The sequence below is a fragment of the Hyperolius riggenbachi genome, chromosome 8 (assembly GCF_040937935.1).
Source record: "Hyperolius riggenbachi isolate aHypRig1 chromosome 8, aHypRig1.pri, whole genome shotgun sequence".
Classification (NCBI taxonomy): Eukaryota; Metazoa; Chordata; class Amphibia; order Anura; family Hyperoliidae; genus Hyperolius; species Hyperolius riggenbachi.
In genome coordinates, this window is record NC_090653.1 from 53484781 (window position 1) to 53505766 (window position 20986).

The following is a 20986-nucleotide window of genomic DNA, read 5'->3' on the forward strand; positions in this document are numbered from 1 at the left end:
TATATGTAGGCAGTGGTATATATGCCGAGTATATGTAGCCAGGGGTATATATGCCCAGTATATGTAGCCAGGGGGTATATATGCCCAGTCCATGTAGCCAGGGGGTATATATGCCCAGTATATGTAGCCAGGGGTATATATGCCCAGTATATGTAGCCAGGGGTATATATGCCCAGTATATGTAGCCAGGGGTATATATGCCCAGTATATGTAGCCAGGGGTATATATGCCCAGAGTAGGTAGCCAGGTGTCCCCCTCCCTGGCTCCCCAGCAGGAGGGGAGCAGCGCAGAGAAGAGGGAGAGCTGCTCTCCCTCCCTCGCTGTCCCCTCCATTAATGTCCGGGTGCTGGCAGCGGCGGGCGGAACTTACCTCCGTCTCGTCGCAGCGCGGATGGATCTGCCGCTACTCTGGTCTAGTCAGACCAGAGCAGCGGCTGCAGGACCTGAACTTCCGGCCGGCGCTGGAGCGAGACGGAGGTAAGTCCCGCCCGCTGCGCCAGACACCCGGACAATAACGGAGGGGACAGCGAGGGAGGGAGGGAGAGCCCTAAGGTGAGAGAAGGGGGGGGAGATGGCCCCCTTCTCCACCGTCCGCATAGCTCTCCCTCTTCTCTTCTCTGCGCTGCTCCCCTCCGCAGAGAAAAAAAAATCAGCTCAGCTGGGCGCCCTTAGGGACCCGGCGCCCGGGGGCACTTGACCTACCCCGACCCCCCCTAGCTCCGCGCCTGACTGTCCCTCTTTTGGAGGGACAGTCCCTCTTTTGGAGGGACAGTCCCTCTTTGGGAGAACTGTCCCACTGTCCCTCTTTCAGGACTTTGTCCCTCTTTCTATGTAAAATATATATATTTCTCTACTAAAAAATGTCTTTGATTGACTCTAAACTTTATTCCCATCCTTTAAATTGGTAGGTTACTAATTTTAAAATGTTAATATGGAGGAAAATGAACCAGGATAGAAAGGGCCAGTGTGGTTGTAATGATAAAACAACATATTTTTCTTATGAAATCTTTATGGTATGCATGACTAGGGGCATGTCGGTGGCATGATCAGGGGTGTGGCAGGGGAGTGGCTTGAGTGTCCCTCTTTCTCATCTCAAAAAGTTGGGAGGTATGCTGACTGTACTAAGAACACATGACATCTAGTCAGGCAGCTATTTGATGTGTTTGTGATTCCCTCTCTGCCTCTTTGAAGGACCCCTTCCCCCCACCATACCTGCTACTTCCCAGGCCTCGACGTGTAAACAGCTGGGTGTTCTCTGGCTGTGCTGGGTACACACTATGAGATTTTCTGGCCAATTTACTGTCCGATCAATTATTTCCAACATGTCCGATCTCCTTTCCGGTCGATTTCCAAGCATTTTGCGATCGATTTCCATTCATGTCAATAGGAAATCAATCAGAAAATGCTCGGAGATGAATCGGAAAGCAGATCGGACATGTTGGAAATAATCGATATGTCAGTAAATCAACCAGAAAACAGTCATCAATGAGCAGGGATCGGCGTCCACTGCTGCCTGAATGCTAGCAGGGGGTCCCTATCCCTCCTCACAGAGTCCAGCTACATCGCAGGCAGACTCACACATGCAGTCCACAGTGGCAGACAACTGTCTGCAGGAAGCCGACACCAGTTCCATTACAGCAGAAGTCGGCTTCCTGCTGTTGCCTAGCAACCCGATGCACACAGCCGTGCCTGTCATCTCTTTGACGACAGCGAGGCTGTTAGAGTTCAGGGTAGATGGGAGCGCTCCACACCAGATAGGAAGAAGATGCCAGGACACTCGGGAAGATTAGTTTAGTGGGGGATATCATAGAGCAGGAGGGGAGAGGGCAGTGCGGGGAGAGTGCAGAGGAATGCGCCCTCTAATGGAAGCGCTCAAAGGCTCTAGCCTGTCCTGCCTCTGCCTCGGCCCGGCGCTGCCCTTCAATCACGTGTATACTGCTGGACAGGAAGTGCGCAGTAGAGTCGATCCAATCAGCCCATCAGAAAACTGCTAAAGCACCTGCACTGCGAACACAGTGAATCCAGCACAGGAGACTTGGGCGCAGCCGGCGCCACCATAGGCCGTAATAGGAATTACAACTATAGCTGCGCACAGGGAGTAACTTCGGTGCTGTCAGAAGATGGAGCTGAAGTTACTTTTAAAACACAATAATTCAGCTTTCAGCAATTGCTGGAAGCCAAATTATTTCATTCCCCACCATCTATGGCGGCCTGGAGGGGGAATAATATATAACACGGCCGGAACTTGTGCAGCAGCAGGATCAGCCATATTACCAGCTTTATCCTGCGCCCAAGTCTCCTGCGCCAATTCCTCTCATATGCCCTACGCTGGACCCAGGAAGGGAAATATGTACATGTCTGATGTCCACGGCTACCAGCGCTGGATCCCAAAAGATGAAGAGGGCAGGGAAGTCTCATTAGGATCCAGAGGCTTCCCCCTTCTGAGTTATATATCCACCCCCCCAAAATCCCCCATCCCCCCCCTCCCCCGACCCGGGCTGTTTTTTTTTTACAGATTTTTTTGAATTTAGACATATTTGTCACTCAGGAATGTTTGTGTTGTTACAGATCACGGCTGTCTGACGAGTCACAGTATACATACTATTAGGTAAGTAGACACTTTATTTTGTGTTGTATTCTATATTCTTTTTTTTATTTTAGTACCATGAGTGTCATCTCTTTCATACCACTAATATGATCCAGGGCTGATATAGGACAAGATGGGTCACAGTCATAAAGCAAGTTGGGCCTCCAGAATGCAATACATCTACCAGTAGATCACGAAGAACTGCTGGGTGGATCACGGTCTGAGGCTTTAAAATAGTGGGCCGGACGCTGCCAGTGCATCTATTGGTGCTCCTTGCTGCACTATGCAGAGCAGCACGTGGCCAGTCAGAGGAGGAGAAGGATGAGGCCCGGCAAGTGAGAGCCAGCGTCTATGGCCCCTCCCCTCCAAGCTGCACAGAGGGATCAGAGGGGCAGAGCGAATGCCGGTGATGGGAATCAGACATACACCGGAAACAACTTGCTGCACGGAGCTCCAGGAGGGGATGAAGGAAGGCTGGGCAGCTGCTAGACGAAGCAGAGAGCTAATTGCAGAGGAGAGTATAAAGGTGGCCATACATCAGGCGACTTGGCGGCCGATCGATCATCCAATTCAATTATTATAATCGAATTGTATGAAAATCGGTGCCGCCAAGTGCATGCCCGACAAAGCGACCTATTTTGGGCAGAAATTGGTCGCATGGTCAATCGTGAATGCTGCAAGATGTCGGGCCGAAGTTGGTTGGTTGGGTGTGTGCCGTAAAGGCAGCGATTTCTGTAACGAGTGACGAGACGACGAAACCCCCGCCGCTACCATTGCTATGTATAAATGTGCCCGGTGTGTGTATTTATACGTTACCTGTCCTGTAGCAGCCTCCACGCGGTGTCCGTAACCTCCGGCCGGCTCTCTGTACACGCTACTGGCGCATATTGTCTGACATCGGCGCATGGTGTCTGACGTCAGATGCTATGCGCCAGTGGTGTGTACGGAGAGCCACCTGGAGGATTACAGACACCGCGCGGAGGCTGCTACAGGACAGGTAATGTATAATGCACACACGGGGGCACATTATACATTGAGGGCAGCGGCGGTGGGGACTCAGCTGATTCCCTGAAGATTTCATGCTGAAATCAGACGGGAATTGGCCTGTAGTGTATGGGCAGAATCAACAAAAAACATTTTTATCTCTAATCAGATTCGATTAGAGATGAATTTGTCTCTTTGTTTAATCTGCCTATAATCGTCAGGTCTATGGGTTCCTTAAAGAGAACCTGAACTGAAAATAAAAAGTCAAAATAACCATACACAGGTCATACTTACCTCCTGTGTAGTCTACTACTCAATCTCTTTCTCCTCTCCTGCGTCCTGTTTGTCCACTGTGATCGATGGAATTCTCTGTCCTGCATCTTAAAAATGGCCATTACCCCATAACAGCTTCCTGGTCAGCACACTGTTAAACTGTTATATCGCCCACTTGAGCCATAGGGAAACATGGACAATACCTTGCACATTCAGTTGTAACTGACAGCAGCTGATATACAGTGGGTTGCAAAAGTATTCGCCCCCCTTAAAGTTTTCCACATTTTGTCACATTACTGCCACAAACATGAATCAATTTTATTGGAATTCCACATGAAAGACCAACACTTAGGCCTCGATTCATAAAAGTGCTGTCAGGAAGGTAACGTCGAGCGGGGAAACACCGCTGTCGGTATTTCCGCCTTCAGGGTGGTAATTCATAAAAATTTTGCTACTTGTGACAGGCGTGCGGAGAAATTCCGCTGTAGGCAGGCGTTAGGCTGTCCTACGCATGCGGAAACAGGAGAAGCAGGCGAAATCCCTCCGTGCGGTGTTCTCTCTGCAGCTGCTTGGGAGGTCTGTCCCATTCACTGCAATGTATTCCGCACGCTTCTCGCCACATCAGAGGTAGCGGTAATACCCGTCCGCATACCGCTACCTCTAATCTTTATGAATTGACATTTGTTACTTTTGCTATGATAATCACCGCGCAAGGCGGTGATTGATCACTCTGCTCGCGAATGTCGGCTTTTCATGCGGAAAAAGCCTTTATGAATACATATTTTGCTGTGTGGTCGGTAAAGTGAGCGGTTTTCTGCATTTCCGAATGCGGGAATGCTTTATGAATCGAGGCCAAAGTGGTGTACACATGAGAAGTGGAACGAAAATCATACATGATTCCAAACATTTTTTTACAGATAAATAACTGCAAAGTGGGGTGTGCGTAATTATTCGGCCCCCTGAGTCAATACTTCGTAGAACCACCTTTTGCTGCAATTACAGCTGCCAGTCTTTTAGGGTATGTCTCTACCAGCTTTGCACATCTAGAGACTGAAATCTCTGACAGCAACTGGTATATTTCAGTTCTGACAAAATCTTGTCAGAACTGGAAGGGATCACTGTAAGAAGAAAATGGTGAGCCTCTGAGAGGAACTGACTGTGAGGTTAGTATGTAATATTCATTTGCAGCTACGTCATGTGTTTATTTTAAATAATTTTACTCAGTTCAGGTTCCCTTTAAGAGTCCACACACTCAGGCCCAGTGCACACTGGGCGGATCCGCCTGCCGCATCCACCTGAAAATCCGCATGGCTAATGTATCTCTATGGGCAGGAGCACACCGGCAGCCTCTTGCTGCATGTTTGCAGTTTGCTTAAAACCTCAAACCGCCGGTGTGCACCAGCCCATAGAGATACATTAGCCACGCGGATGCTGATGCGGCCGGCGGATTGCATCAAGATCCGCCCGGTGTGCACTGGGACTAAACTCTGTCATCCGCACCCAAAACCGCTAGCGTTTTGTGGATCTGCTAGCGGTTTTGGTGTGCACTGGGCCTGACTTCTCATCCCTGCTGGCCAATCACACTGTAATTAGGCTTCATTAGCAGCCAGCAGCACAAACACAGGGAGCCATTTGTAGGACTGCTTTGATTGTAGTTATGATTGTAAACAGCTAATTACGATTATGCACAATTTTGTGTACATTTTCGTATTTATGCTTATACGTAATTACAGTTTGTAAACGCAATTGATTTCGTATAGTGATTCGTAATTTCACCTAAAATTTCACATAATTTTCAAGTAATTTCGCGCCGACTTTGGCAGTGAATAGCAAAGTCCCCATACATGACACCAAAATTGCTACATATGCATATGAATACAGTTATAGTGACAGGTGCCCCCCCCCCCCCCCCCAGTTATAGTGACAGGTTCCCCCCCAGTTAGATAGTGACAGGTGCCCCCCCAGTAAGTGACAGGTGTTCCCCCAGTTAGCGTCCATTGCCTCGCCCGTTACCTCTCTCCTGTGCCCCGCTGCCGCTGCTTCACAGCTCAGTCCTTACAGATCGCGGCGACTGAAACAAGCAAAGCGCGCGCATAACACCCGCGCGGCAGAACGTCACATGCGGAAGTGACTGATTTCACTTCCGCACGTGACGTACTCCGTGCGGGTAAAATGCGCACTCTGTTTGCCTCAGCCGCTGCGATCTGAGAGGTCTGAGCTGTGAGGCAGCGGCAGCGGGGACACAGGAGAGGCCACACAAGAGTGAGCAGGCATGGCGCCCATGGCACACGCCATGCCTGCATCTCGGGGAGTGGAGCGAGCCACAACAGGAGGCCTGACGGGCCGGATGTGGCCCGCGGGCCGCCAGTTGGACAGCGCTGATTTATGTGATCACCTGCCCCTGTCGGCTGCAGTATGTGGGCAGAACCACCCAACAAGCGAGAAGTAGAGTAGGGCAACACAAAACGAACATACTCAATAAATACCCCCTACACAGCGTGTCACGTCATTTCACGTCCCATCACAACAGTAATCCAGAACTGTTCAGCATCAAACTTATCGAATCAGTTCCACTTAATCGATCGGATTCTTTTGACATTTTGAAAAAAAGAGAAATGTATTGGATACAAATACTGAAAACCCTGACTCCAGATGGTTTGAATGAACTACTGGAGAAAATTTTCTAATTACACACACCCTGCAATCATTTTTTTCTCTTTTTAAATAGTCGCCTCCTTTTATCATGTTCGTGTATGATGATCTTTTATGTGTATGTTTGTACATTTCAATTTCTTTTTCATAATCTCTTTTATTTTCTTCATTTTATGCTTTATTTGATAATTCAATTTTTATCAATATCATTATTTTTTTTTATTTCCTAGCTGTTTTTACTTTTTACATGATATTCCTTTTATATGGCTCGCCCATATTGCATACCTCAATCGTATCCTTTTTATTGCATATTCATTTATTTACTAGCTGATTGCCCGGCGTTGCCCGGGTATGTATTGGGTATGTAAGAATGGCAGCAATTAAATATTCCCCTTGAAAAGCAATAAGTGAAGCTTGATTTACTTTTGTAGGCTCCACCCACTTTTCTGAATATTAATCTCAGTCACCCAGTGACCAACTGTGCAAAGTTTGAGAACCCTACCATTAATAGTGTAAGAATTGCTGCAGTTTACATTTTCTCAGTGAAATTTGTATTTGTCTCCGCCTACTGATGTCCCAGCATTGCCCGATTATGTATTTGGCTGGTGTTGGCTGCGCCCACTTTTCCTAACCCTAACACACAATTACTCAATGACCAAGTTTGTGAGCCTTGCGGTCTTTGGCATCAATAACCTGCATTAAAATGAAACAAATCAGATTGGCTGTTTGGGGCTCCACCCCCTTATATAAATTTAAACCCCAGTCACGCAATGATCAACTGTACCAGGTTTGAGGCTTGTGCCATTAACAGTGCAAGAATGGCAGCAATGAAATATTCCCCTGAAAAATCAATAGGTAATTTTTTATTGTTTTTTGTAGGCTCCACCCACTTTTCTGAATATTAATCCCAGTCACCCAGTAACCAACTGTGCAAAGTTTGAGAACCCTACCATTAACAGTGTAAGAATGGCTGCTGTTTACATTTTCCCAGTAAAATTTGTATTTGTCTCCGCCCACTTATGACCCTGCGTTGCCCGCTTATGTATTTGGCTGGTGTTGGCTGTGCCCACTTTCCTAACCCTAACACACAATTAATCAATTACTCAATTACCAAGTTTGTGAGCTTTGCGGTGTTTGGCAACAATAATTTGCATTGGAATGAAACAAATCTGATTGGCTATTTGTGGGTCCACCCCCTTTCTGAAATTGAACCACAGTCACCCAATGATCAACTATACCAGGTTTGAGGCTTGTGCCATTAACAGTGCAAGAATGGCAGAAATATTCCCCTTGAAAATCGACCAACTGTGCAAAGTTTGAGAACCCTGCCATTAACAATGTAAGAAAAACAAAAGTTTGCTTTCTTAAGACAGAAAGAATTTGCGATAATTCGGTTTGGAGTGATCTTAAGATGTCTCCCAGTGCATCACTGTTGAATATATGCAAATTAACCATTGTTACCCTTAAAAGCTAAACACTCCTCCAGAACTGCTGGAATGCAATGATGTGTCAGCTTGTTAATTTGTACAGAGCCATAATAATCCAACACGCATACAGACTGTTTTGGATTGTTTGAACCTCATCAGTGCATGGCATGGATTAATTTGGCTCTATGCAGTAGTGCTTGTAACACCGAGAGGTACAGACTAACCAGCAAGCTCATAGTGACCCAGAACTCATTGGAGTGTGTAAGGGACTACAATGGTCCTAAAAGTCCCCTTACTAAGATGTTAAGAAAAACAAAAGTTGGCTTTCTTAAAACAGAAAGAATTTGCAATAATTCAGGAGTGAGCTTGAGATGTCTCCCAGTGCATCACTGCTGAATATATGCAAATTAACCATTCTACCCTTAGAAGCTAAACACACCTTCAGTGTAACAGTGTAAGAATGGCTGCAGTTTACATTTTCCAGTGAAATTTGTCTCTTTTTGGTTATGAGAATAAAAAGTATCCTATACTTTATTCCAGGTAATGTACTATGTGTGTGCCAAATTTCATTCAAATCTGTTTAGCCGTTTTTGCGTGATCGAGTAACAAACATCCAAACATCCAAACATCCGAACTTTCCCATTTATTATATTAGTAGGATATACCGTATTTTCCGCCGTCTAAAAAGCACTTTTTCTCCCCGAAAAATAGGGAGAAAAGTCTCTGCGTCTTATAAGCCGAATGCAGGGAATCCCCGACTTACAATCAGCTGCCGATACCCCTGTGTGGCCACTCTGTCCCTAGTCTGTCTTCTTGTATTAATGCCCCCCCCCTTTAGTCCCACTAGTGACCGACGCTTGTGTAGATGTCATCTCCACAAGCATCGGTCACTAGAGGGGGATCCCGGGCGGCATGGATTTCAGTAAGACACGCTGGCTGCCACTTCATTTAATATGCACAAGTAGCGGAGACAGGGCCGGATTTAGGCCTCCTAGGCCATGGCCTAGGGCACCACAGGAGGAAGGGCACCAAAGCAGCAGGCTAAACTGGTGCAGCATTTTCAAGCTTGCAAATGCTGCAATGCATGGAGATCAGGCGAGCGCCTGACTGTGGTATTCTACTGCTAGCTGCCTTTGCAGCAGCCACCTTGCTCTCTGTGTATGTTTGCATTGTGGCCAGCAGCTATAGAATTGAGCAGCATTGGAGACAGAAAGGAAGAGGAAGCTTGTGCACTAGAGATCAGCTGAGAAATGAGTGACACTGATGGCTGCTGCGGTGTGAAGGCAAGCTGGCTGCCTATACTGAAAGGTGTGTGTGTGGGGGGGGGGGGATGAGGGATTAAGGGAGTCATCTGGCTACCTATACTGGAGGGAAAGGGGGAGCAGTCATCTGGCTACATATACTAAAGGGAAGGGGGAGGGGTCATCTGGCTACCTATACTGGAGGGAAAGAGGGGAGGAGTCATCTGGCTACCTATACTGGGGGGGGTCATCAGGCTACCAATACTAGAGGGAAGGGGGAGGGGTCATCTCGCTACCTATTGAAGGGGGGCGGCTGGTGACAGTGGCCTAGGGCAGTAAAGAGTAAAAATCCGGCCCTGAGCGGAGACACAAGGGGGCAGGACAGAGCATCCACACAATATGCATACAAAAGAAAAAGGTGAAGCCTTTCTGGGATATTTTCTTGAAGTAATTCATACTAGTCAAGTCTCTTATGAAAAAAAGCTATCTTTATTATTGCAAGCATGAGTCCAACATAGAGGTCTCCCAGATATCACCAATTATAATTGGCATCCACCCCTGCCGATTATCAGTACTTAGTGATTAATTAAATAATTCATAGATCATTCACTGGATGACACTGGATGAAACAGACACCAAAAGAAAGTACCCAACTGTGTGAGCTTAAGTGCGGCATCTGCTTACCCAGGAAGAGTCACAGTGGGAGGCCCGGGAGATCGCCTTGCATGGTCGCAGCTAACGGCTGCTTCTGAGGAGGCTACCAAACTGAAGCAGCTTGCCTAATTTAAATACTAAATCCCTGCGTTGGATGCTAAGCACGGCCACGCTTCCGATGTCAAAGAGCGTGCGCTCTGATTGATTATGTCACGTCATCCGGGACATATGAAACATCAGTACTACTTCCCTATAGTGGCGTAGCAATAGGGGTAGCAGAGGTAGCCACCGCATCGGGGCCCTTGGGCCAGAGGGGCCCCGTAGGGCCCTCCCTCAACTGCAGTATTAGCTCTTTATTGGTTCTGTGCTTGTAATAATCACTTCTATAGATGCTTTGAAAGATAATAATCATTAACAAGCTGCTCCCAATGCCCTTCTTGCATATCTGGCACTGTGGTTGTCCTTGGCAGGTTTTGGTGCGCCATATCAATTGTTATGTATAAAGTGCTGGGGGGGGGCCCATGTATAACTCGCACTGGGCCCCTAGCTCCTAAGCTCCGCCACTGCTTCCCTATCTAGGAAATAGGACGCGCGTGCGCTATTAAACTGTATGCGCTCCAGCACAGAGTTACAATAAATCTCTATATACATCTAACTAATTACACAAAAGAGACCTCGTCTATTTGTTACAACAACAATATATGTATATATATATGTTTATATATTATACAAAGCTATAATTTAGCAATATTATTCTGCTTGAAGTGCACAGTATATTATTTCATTGTCTTTCCATAAACAGGGTAAAAGCAAGGAGTTTTGAATCAGGATGATACCATTTATTGGCTAACTTCCAAATGAATAAACAGTGAGCTTTCCGCTTATAAAAAGACTTTGTTGGACTTTGTTCCTCCAATAGGGTAATAGAGCCATCTAGTGGACAAAAAACAGTGGTGCAGCAAAGGAAAACTTCAAAGGAAAACTTCACAGAAGTATCTTGCTGATTCAATCCATCTCCTCCCAACCACCCAATATCATCACAATTATTCTAATAAAGATAAAAACAAAAAGTGGAGAGAAAAATCAACAAATGCAGAGAATTATGCCAATGGGCATAATTTGGACGCATATTGATGCATGGTTTTGATATGAGGTTTCTTTTGAGAGCATCCACACAGGACTGAAAGGGGGACATTAATACAGGGAGGCAGATTAAGGACAGAGCGACCAAACGGGACAGAAGGCTGGGTGCATGTAATACACTGGGAGTGGAGACACATACTAGGGGCTGGACAGAGCAGCTACACAGAAGTCGGGGGGGGGGGGGGGGGGGGGGGGAGACACCCAGCCACAGAAGAAGACACCTGGGGATACACAGTGGACACACTGAGGACAGAATCAGACACATGGGCTCAGAAGGGGACACCCGGGAACACAAAGGGAACACAGGAGGACACCAGTTGGGGAGAATATTATAAGACGCTCCTGGAATATGGACACATCAGGTTTAGTATATACAGTGGGATGCAAAAATGTGGGCAACCTTGTGAATCGTCATGATTTTCCTGTATAAATCGTTGGTTGTTACGATAAAAAATGTCAGGTAAATATATCATATAGGAGACACACGCAGTGATATTTGAGAAGTGAAATTACGTTTATTGGATTTACAGAAAGTGTGCAATAATTGTTTAAACAAAATTAGGCAGGTGCATAAATTTGAGCACCACAAAAAAGAAATGGAATCAATATTTAGTAGATCCTCCTTTTGCAGAAATTACAGCCTCTAAACGCTTCCTGTAGGTTCCAATGAGAGTCAGGATTATGGTTGAAGGTATTTTGGACCATTCCTCTTTACAAAACATCTCTAGTTCATTCAGGTTTGATGGCTTCTGAGCATGGACAGCTCTCTTTACTTCACGCCACAGATTTTAAATTATATTCAGGTCTGGGGACTGAGATGGTCATTCCAGAATGTTGTACTTGTTCCTCTGCATGAATGCCTTAGTGGATTTTGAGCAGCGTTTACGGTCGTTGTCTTGTTGAAACATCTAACCCCGGGGCAGCTTCAGCTTTGTCATTGATTCCTGGACATTGGTCTCCAGAATCTGCTGATACTGAGTGGAATCCATGCTTCCCTCAACTTTGACAAGATTCCCAGTCCCTGCCCTGGCCACACAGCCCCAGAGCATGATGGAACCTAGTGATGCTCAAATACCCCTTTTTAAAATTCGAGTTTGGTCGAATTCGAATAGTAAATTATTCGAGGTCAGTCGAATATTCGAGTCGAATAATTTTTACTATTCGATTCGACCTCGGACTTCGAGCTCACTATTCGAGTCGGTATTCGAGCTCACTATTCGAGCTGAGTAACCAAGTAACAACAGCAAGTGATTATGTGGGGATGTTCCTTTAAAAAAAAATGTGGAAAGAGAAGTTGTGTCCTAAATTTTGTTCAGTAGTGTTACTGTATATACTTGTTCTTCTTCTTCTTTATCGTTCTTCTTCTTCTTCTAGATCTTCTTCTTCTATATCTTCTTCTTCTTCTTCTTCTTCATCTTCTTCTTCTTCTTCTTCATCATCTTCTTCTTCTTCTTCTTCATCATCTTCTTCTTCTTCTTCTTCATCATCTTCTTCTTCTTCTTCTTCATCATCTTCTTCTTCTTCTTCTTCATCATCTTCTTCTTCTTCTTCTTCATCATCTTCTTCTTCTTCTTCATCATCTTCTTCTTCTTCTTCATCTTCTTCTTCTTCTTCTTCTTCTTCATCATCTTCTTCTTCATCTTCTTCTTCTTCTTCATCTTCATCTTCTTCATCTTCTTCTTCATCTTCTTCTTCTTCATCTTCTTCTTCTTCTTCATCTTCTTCTTCTTCTTCTTCATCTTCTTCTTCTTCTTCTTCATCTTCTTCTTCTTCTTCTTCATCTTCTTCTTCTTCTTCTTCATCTTCTTCTTCTTCTTCTTCATCTTCTTCTTCTTCTTCTTCATCTTCTTCATCTTCTTCTTCATCTTCTTCTTCTTCTTCTTCATCTTCTTCATCTTCTTCTTCATCTTCTTCTTCTTCTTCTTCATCTTCTTCTTCTTCTTCTTCTTCTTCATCTTCTTCTTCTTCATCTTCTTCTTCTTCATCTTCTTCATCTTCTTCTTCTTTTTCATCTTCTTCTTCATCATCTTCTTCATCTTCTTCTTCATCTTCTTCTTCTTCATCTTCTTCATCTTCTTCTTCTTTATCTTCTTCTTCTTTTTCATCTTCTTCTTCATCATCTTCACGTATTTCTCTTTTCAATTTTTTTTAAAAGAAATGCAGCTATTTTTGAGCGTAACAAATAGCTGGTGGGCGCACGCATGTTGGAAGCGCCATTGTATGTGCTCCCTGGCAGTGGAAACACAAAGACAGCAGGAGGTAAATTCAGCAGCAGGAGGAGGAGGATGAGTGTGTGGCAGCAGGCAGTCAATGAGGCAGGCAGCTCGCCGTGACATAATAGCCCTGGTACCTAGCGGTGATACCAGGGCTGTAAATAAACACAACAGGAGGTCCCAGACAGCGGTCGTGCAGCCCACATTGTGTCCAATACACAACTGGGACAACACAGTTTTCAACCCGGGCACCTCAGAAAAATTAAACCTTTTTTTTTTTTTTTTTAATGGTTTGTTTGGTTTTGGTTTTGCAACCAATATAGCTATTGTTTGACGTAATAGCTGGTGGCAGAGTGGCAGCAGAAGGTAATTCTGTGTACCCTGGCAGTGGGAAACACAGACAGACAGCAACAGCAGCAGGAGGAATGGAGGAGTAATGTGAGCAGCTATTGTTTGACGTAATAGCTGGTGGCAGAGTGGCAGCAGAAGGTAAATCATCTGTGTAGTGTACCCTGGCAGTGGGAAACACAGACAGACAGCAGCAGCAGCAGCAGCAGGAGGAGGTATGGAGGAGCAGTGTGAGTGTGGCAGCAGGTAGGCAGCGTGACATAATAGCCCTGGTACCTAGCGGTGATACCAGGGCTGTAAATAAACACAACAGGAGGTCCCAGACAGCGGTCGTGCAGCCCACATTGTGTCCAATACACAACTGGGACAACACAGTTTTCAACCCGGGCACCTCAGAAAAATTAAACCTTTTTTTTTTTTTTATGGTTTTTTGGTTTTTGGTTTTACAACCAATATAGCTATTGTTTGACGTAATAGCTGGTGGCAGAGTGGCAGCAGAAGAAGGTAATTCTGTGTACCCTGGCAGTGGGAAACACAGACAGACAGCAGCAGCAGGAGGAGGAATGGAGGAGTAGGCGAGCAGCTATTGTTTGACGTAATAGCTGGTGGCAGAGTGGCAGCAGAAGGTAAATCATCTGTGTACCCTGGCAGTGGGAAACACAGACAGACAGCAGCAGCAGCAGCAGGAGGAGGTATGGAGGAGCAGTGTGAGTGTGGCAGCAGGTAGGCAGCGTGACATAATAGCCCTGGTACCTAGCGGTGATACCAGGGCTGTAAATAAACACAACAGGAGGTCCCAGACAGCGGTCGTGCAGCCCACATTGTGTCCAATACACAACTGGGACAACACAGTTTTCAACCCGGGCACCTCAGAAAAATTAAACCTTTTTTTTTTTTTTTAATGGTTTTTTGGTTTTTGGTTTTACAACCAATATAGCTATTGTTTGACGTAATAGCTGGTGGCAGAGTGGCAGCAGAAGAAGGTAATTCTGTGTACCCTGGCAGTGGGAAACACAGACAGACAGCAGAAGGGCAGTACACAGCAGCCCACTGTAGGTGTAAAATGTGTGGCTGCAGGCGACGTAATAGTCAAAGTGAACCAGGCTGGCTTAGTGAGCAGGAGCCAGGAGGTGGTAAAGGGTGGTAAGGCACATTAACGATGGTTACGGCAGCCAGTTCATGTCCCCCTCTCGCCGACAACAGGGGCCAGGAACTCGCCTTCCACCCACGCCTGGTTCATCTTGAGAAACGTCAGTCTGTCCACAGACTTGTGAGACAGACGTGAGCGTTTCTCGGTGACCACGCCACCAGCTGCACTGAAGCAGCGCTCGGACAGCACGCTGGAAGGGGGGCAGGACAGCACTTCCAGGGCGTACTGCGCCAGCTCGCTCCAGATCTCCATGCGCTTGACCCAATACTCCATGGGATCAACAGGGGCATCGCTGTCAAGCCCGCTGTACGACCCCATGTAGTCAGCCACCATGCGGGTCAGGCGCTGGCTGTGACCGGAGGAGGATGCTGCTGCATGCATCTCCTCTCTAGTCACTGCTGCCGGAGCCTCTACAGTCCTGTAGAGCTCGTGGCTGAGAGACAGCAGGTCTGTGGGGCGCTTGCTGCTGCTGGATGCAGGCACCTGCTGCTGCCTCTGTGCTGGCTGCTGGACAGTGGGGGTGGAAGGCTGGGGGAAGGCTTCCTCCAAGCGCTCAACAAGGGCCTGCTGCAAGCTCCTTATTTGTTGCGCTGGGTCTCCTCCTGCAGGCGGCAGGAACTGGCTCAACTTCCCCTTGAGGCGTGGGTCCAACATCATGCTGATCCAGATCTCCTCCCTCTGCTTCATCTGGATCACCCTGGGGTCCCTGCGCAGGCACGTCAGCATGTGCGCTGCCATTGGGAAGAGGCGGGCCACGTCTGCTGGCACATCGACGTCAGTGCTGTCCTCATCCTCCTCCTCTGCCGCCTCATCCTCTCTCCACCCCCGCACCAACTCAGCTGCGCTGTGCTGATCCCCCTCATCAGCAGCCAGGTCAGGGACCTCCACCAAGTCCTCCTCCTCCTCCCCCTCAGAGGTGGACTGCGCAGCTGGTTGCCGCTCCTGCTGGTCCAAGGCTGCCGCTCCCTGTTCCAGCAAAGCATCGAGGGCCCTGTTCAGCAGAGAAACCAGGGGCACCCACTCGCAGACCATAGCATGGTCCCTGCTCACCATGTTTGTGGCCTGCAGGAAGGGAGCCAGCACAAAGCACACCTGCTGCATGTGCCTCCAGTCATCATCGGGGACGATGGACGGGATGTTGCTGGTCTTGTCCCTTCTCTGAGCTGCGGAAACAGTGGCCAGGGCAAGGTACTGTTTGACAGCGTGCCTCTGTTCAACCAGACGCTCCAACATCGCCAGGGTGGAGTTCCAGCGAGTCGGAACGTCAAGGATCAGCCGATGGCGTGGCAGATCCAGCTCCTTTTGCACGTCTTCCAGGCTCGCACAGGCTGCAGCCGAGCGCCGGAAGTGACGCACAACATTCCTTGCCGTTTCCAGCAGTTCGCCCATCCCCTGGTAGGTGCGCAGGAACTTCTGCACCACCAGGTTCAGCACGTGGGCAAGACAGGGGATGTGGGTCAGGTTTCCCCTGTCTATTGCGGCAACCAGATTGGCCCCATTGTCGGCCACCACCTCTCCGACTCTGAGGCCTCTGGGGGTCAGCCAAATCCTCTCCTGCTCCTGGAGTTTGGCCAACACATGGGTTGCCGTCAGCTTGGTCTTCCCAAGGCTGACCAAGTGCAGCAGCGCTTGGCAGTGGCGGGCCTTCACGCTGCTGCTGAGGCGGGGGGTTTGGCCAGGTGTGCCGGAGGATGGCAGAGGATCGGAGGAACCTGCTGCAGTTCCCCTGACCCTGCGGGGTGGCACCACCCACTGTGTTGCTGCTGCTGCTGTGCCCGCTGCTGCTCTCCCATCCTCACCCCCTTCCACCAAGCTGACCCAGTGGACAGTGAAGGACAGGTAGCGGCCTGTCCCGAAGCGGCTGCTCCAGGAGTCCATGGTGACGTGGACCCTTTCACCAACCGCGTGCTCCAGCCCTCGCTCCACATTGGCCATCACAAAGCGGTGCAGTGCAGGAATGGCCTTGCGGGCAAAGAAGTGTCTGCTGGGGAGCTGCCAGTCTGGGGCTGCGCAAGCAAGCAGCGCACGAATGTCACTCCCCTCCTGCACGAGCGTGTACGGCAGGAGTTGGGAGCACATGGCCCGTGCCAGCAAGCCGTTCAGCTGCCGCACGCGACGGCTGCTGGGAGGCAGAGCCCTAACCACCCCCTGGAAGGACTCGCTCAAAAGGCTCTGGCGTGGCCTTTTGCTGACACGGGAATCAGCAGACACAGCAGAGGAGGCCACTGAGGACTGGCTGCCAGAACAGGCCTCAGTGTCGGCGGCAGGAGTTGCAGAGGGGGGAGGAGCAGTGCGTTTCCGCACTCCTGCTGGTGCTGCTGGAGGAGCAGGAGGGCGGGTGGCTGCTGTTGCTGCTGCTGCTGCTGAAGGCTGTGCAGTGATGGGTGTGGTGCCACTGCCAGCACCAGATGCCTTCAGCCTCTGGAACTCCTCATGCTGGTGGAAATGTTTAGCCACAAGGTGGTTGATGAGCGAGCTGGTGCAGAACTTTAAGGGGTCTGCACCTCTGCTCAACTTCCGCTGACAGTGGTTGCAAGTGGCGTACTTGCTGTACACAGTGGGCATGGTGAAATATCGCCAGATTGGTGACTTAAACATCCCCCTACGGCATGGAAGCGCTGCTGCCTGTCTCCCTGTGGTGGTTGGGGGGGGGGCTTGGGTGCGGCTGGTGGTGGTACTGGCAGATGCTGCTGCTGCTGCTGCTGAGCCTGAGACACCAGCAGGCTGTGGGACCTGCCTACTGCTGCTGCCAATGCTTGCAATGATGCGCCTCCTTGCAAGGCCCACAAGAGCATCCTCCTCCTCCTCCTCAGAGCTGCTGAGGACGACATCCCCTGGAGGTGGTGGCACCCAGTCTCTGTCTGTCACCGGGTCATCATCATCCTCCCCCTCCTGAAACATGTCCTGCTGGGATGAGGACCCCCCAAACTCCTCTCCTGATGCATGGATGGGCTGCTTGACTGTCGCCACAGTCTTGCTGTCCAATCCCTCATCCCCCAAAGTGCCCATCAGCATCTCCTCCTCAAGATCGCCAACAACAGCAGACAATTTACTCATGATGCCTGGGGTCAAAAGACTGCTGAATGACAGGTCGGCGAGTGACGGTGAACTGGCCTCCTCCCCAGACCCTGCTGGGCGGCTGCTGCGAACAGGGGTGGTGGTGGTGGTGGTGGTGAGGGTGGAGGCCTCGGATGCAGAGCTGATGGCGGGCTGCTCATCCTCCGTCATGAGTTGCACCACAGTGTCTGCATCCTTTTCCTCAATGGGACGTTTCCGACCCGGCTGGAGGAAAATGGGAGCAGGTGCTACACGCTGCTGCTGCTGTGTCTCTGCAGCGTGAGTTGCAGATGCTCCTGCTGGGCGGCGCCCAAGGCGTCCACGGCCAGTGGCTATGGGAGGAATGTTAGCCACTGACGCTGCTGCTGCTGCTGCGGAACTGTGCATGGTGGCGCGCCCGCGGCCGCGGCTTGCCACAATGCTGCTCCCTCTCCTCCTGATTCCCTTGCTGCCCTTCCCCTTGCCCAAACCGCGCTGGCTGCCACTTCCAGACATCTTCAATGTTTTGGGCGTATAGAGAAAAGTTTTTTAAAAGGGCGGCTGAAAAGTGAGGTACTTTAATGGAGTGGGTTGGTTGGTGAGGTGACTGAGTGAGTGTCCCCTAGTACAGTAAGTAAGTAGTAACAGTCAGGAAGTACAACTAGCAGTTACAATAATCAGTAGTAATCACAAGTAAATTTAGTGTGTGTACACTCAGACAGTGAGTGCACGCACGCAGGAGCTAGTAGCCTATGGACAGTGACTGAGTGTCCTAGACTCCTAGTACAGTAAGAGTAAGTAGTAACAGTAAGTAGAACTAACTAATTACGATAATCAATCAGCGATCAGAAGGAAATAGAGTGTGTGTTGTGTGTGTACACTCAGACAGTGAGTGCACGCACGCAGGAGCTAGTAGCCTATGAACACAGTGACTGAGTGTCCTAGACTCCTAGTACAGTAAGAGTAAGTAGTAACAGTAAGTAGAACTAACTAATTACAATAATCAATCAGCGATCAGAAGGAAATGGAGTGTGGGTGTGTGTACACTCAGACAGTGAGTGCACGCACGCAGGAGCTAGTAGCCTATGAACACAGTGACTGAGTGTCCTAGACTCCTAGTACAGTAAGAGTAAGTAGTAACAGTAAGTAGAACTAACTAATTACAATAATCAATCAGCGATCAGAAGGAAATGGAGTGTGGGTGTGTGTACACTCAGACAGTGAGTGACCGCACGCAGGAGCTAGTAGCCTATGGACAGTGACTGAGTGTCCTAGACTCCTAGTACAGTAAGAGTAAGTATTAACAGTAAGTACAACTAACTAATTACGATAATCAATCAGCGATCAGAAGGAAATGGAGTGTGGGTGTGTGTACACTCAGACAGTGAGTGCACGCACGCAGGAGCTAGTAGCCTATGAACACAGTGACTGAGTGTCCTAGACTCCTAGTACAGTAAGAGTAAGTAGTAACAGTAAGTAGAACTAACTAATTACGATAATCAATCAGCGATCAGAAGGAAATGGAGTGTGGGTGTGTGTACACTCAGACAGTGAGTGCACGCACGCAGGAGCTAGTAGCCTATGGACAGTGACTGAGTGTCCTAGACTCCTAGTACAGTAAGAGTAAGTAGTAACAGTAAGTACAACTAACTAATTACGATAATCAATCAGCGATCAGAAGGAAATAGAGTGTGTGTTGTGTGTGTACACTCAGACAGTGAGTGCAGTGCGCACACGCAGGAGCTAGTAGCCTATATGAACAGTGACAGTGAGTGTCCCTACGGGTACAGTAAGAGTAAGTAGTAAGTAAGTACAACTAAATAACAATAATCTATCAGTAATCAGAAGGAAATAGAGTGTGTGTACACACAGACAGTGAGTGAGTGCACACACGCAGGAGCTAGCTAGTAGCCTATAAACAGTGACAGTCAGTGAGTGTCCTACTCCTAGTACAGTATAACTACAATACTATTAGTAAAGGACAGCAGAAATACTGGTATAGATGAGAGAAATAAACAGAGGACAGCTGCCCACAGAGGCAAGGCCCCCCTGAGGCCTAAACCTGTAAGCTTGCAGCAGCTGCCTGTCTCTAATGTAACACACAAGCTACTAACTAAAATACGTCTATCTAACTAACAACAATATAGGTGTATATGGCAGGTGTAGGTGAGCAAAAACGCTAGGTAAATGATCACAATAGAGCACTTGCTAAGCCAAAGCACAAAGGAGCAACTCTCTCTCTGTACAAGTCTCAGGCAAGCATGGAGAAACGGAACATGGCGGCCGCTATTTATAGGGTAGGGGCTGGCCAGGGTCCCCCTCTGTGATTGGCTGCCGTCAGAGGGCCTGGGAGCCCTCTGATTGGCTCTAAGGACATCAATCTGGGCTATGACGCTATTCGAGCTCGGTACCGAGCTCGAATAGCGCCGGGTTGCTCGAATAGCTCGAATAGTGAATGGGCTATTCGAGTGTACTCGGATAGCCCATTCGAATAGCTCCAGCTATTCGGAGCTCGAATACCGAGCTCGAATAGCTGAAAAAGAGCTCGAATATTCGAGCTACTCGAATATTCGAGCTCTGCTGAGCACCACTAACCACCACCATATTTCACTGTAGGTAGCAGGTGTTTTTCTTGAAATGCCTGTGTTGTTTTTCCTCCATGCATAACGCCCCTTGTTATGCCCAAATAACTAAATTTTAGTTTCAGCAGTCCACTGTGCCTTATTCCGAAATAAAGCTGGCTTGTCCAAATGTGCTTTAGCATACCTCAAGCAGCACTGTTTGTGCTGTAGGCTGAGAAAAAGATTCCTGTGCATACAGCATCTGCTTGTGTAAAGTGCGCCAAATGGTTGAACGATGCACAGTGACTCAATGTGCAGGAAGATGATGTTATAGGTCTTTGGTGCTGGTCTGTGGGTTGACTCTGACTGTTTTCACCATTTATCGCTTCTGTTTATCCGAGATTTTTCTTGGTCTGCCACTTCGAGCCTTAACTTGAACTGAGTCTGTGGTCTTCCATTTCCTCAATATGTTCCTAACTGTGGAAACAGACAGCTGAAATCTCTGAGACAGCTTTCTGTATCCTTCCCCTAAACCAGGGGCGTAGCAATAGGGGGTGCAGAGGTAGCGACCGCATCGGGGCCCTTTGGCCAGAGGGGCCCCGAAGGGCCCTCCCTCAACTACAGTATTAGCTCTCTATTGGTCCTGTGCTCATAATTATCACTTCTATTGATACTGTGAATGGTGGTAATCACTAACAAACTGCTCCCCATCCCCTT

General features: G+C 48.3%; 1 long non-coding RNA gene across 3 annotated transcripts in view; it reads left to right on the top strand.

Annotated features, from left to right (window-relative positions):
• Positions 1 to 2611, top strand: part of LOC137528819 (uncharacterized) — a 233867-nt gene extending 231256 nt beyond the window's left edge. For all 3 annotated transcript variants that reach the window (XR_011023474.1, XR_011023472.1, XR_011023473.1), the window contains one exon: positions 2569 to 2611. This is a non-coding gene — a long non-coding RNA (uncharacterized lncRNA). The remainder of the gene's footprint in view (positions 1 to 2568) is intronic.
• Positions 2612 to 20986: the final 18375 nt, after the last annotated feature.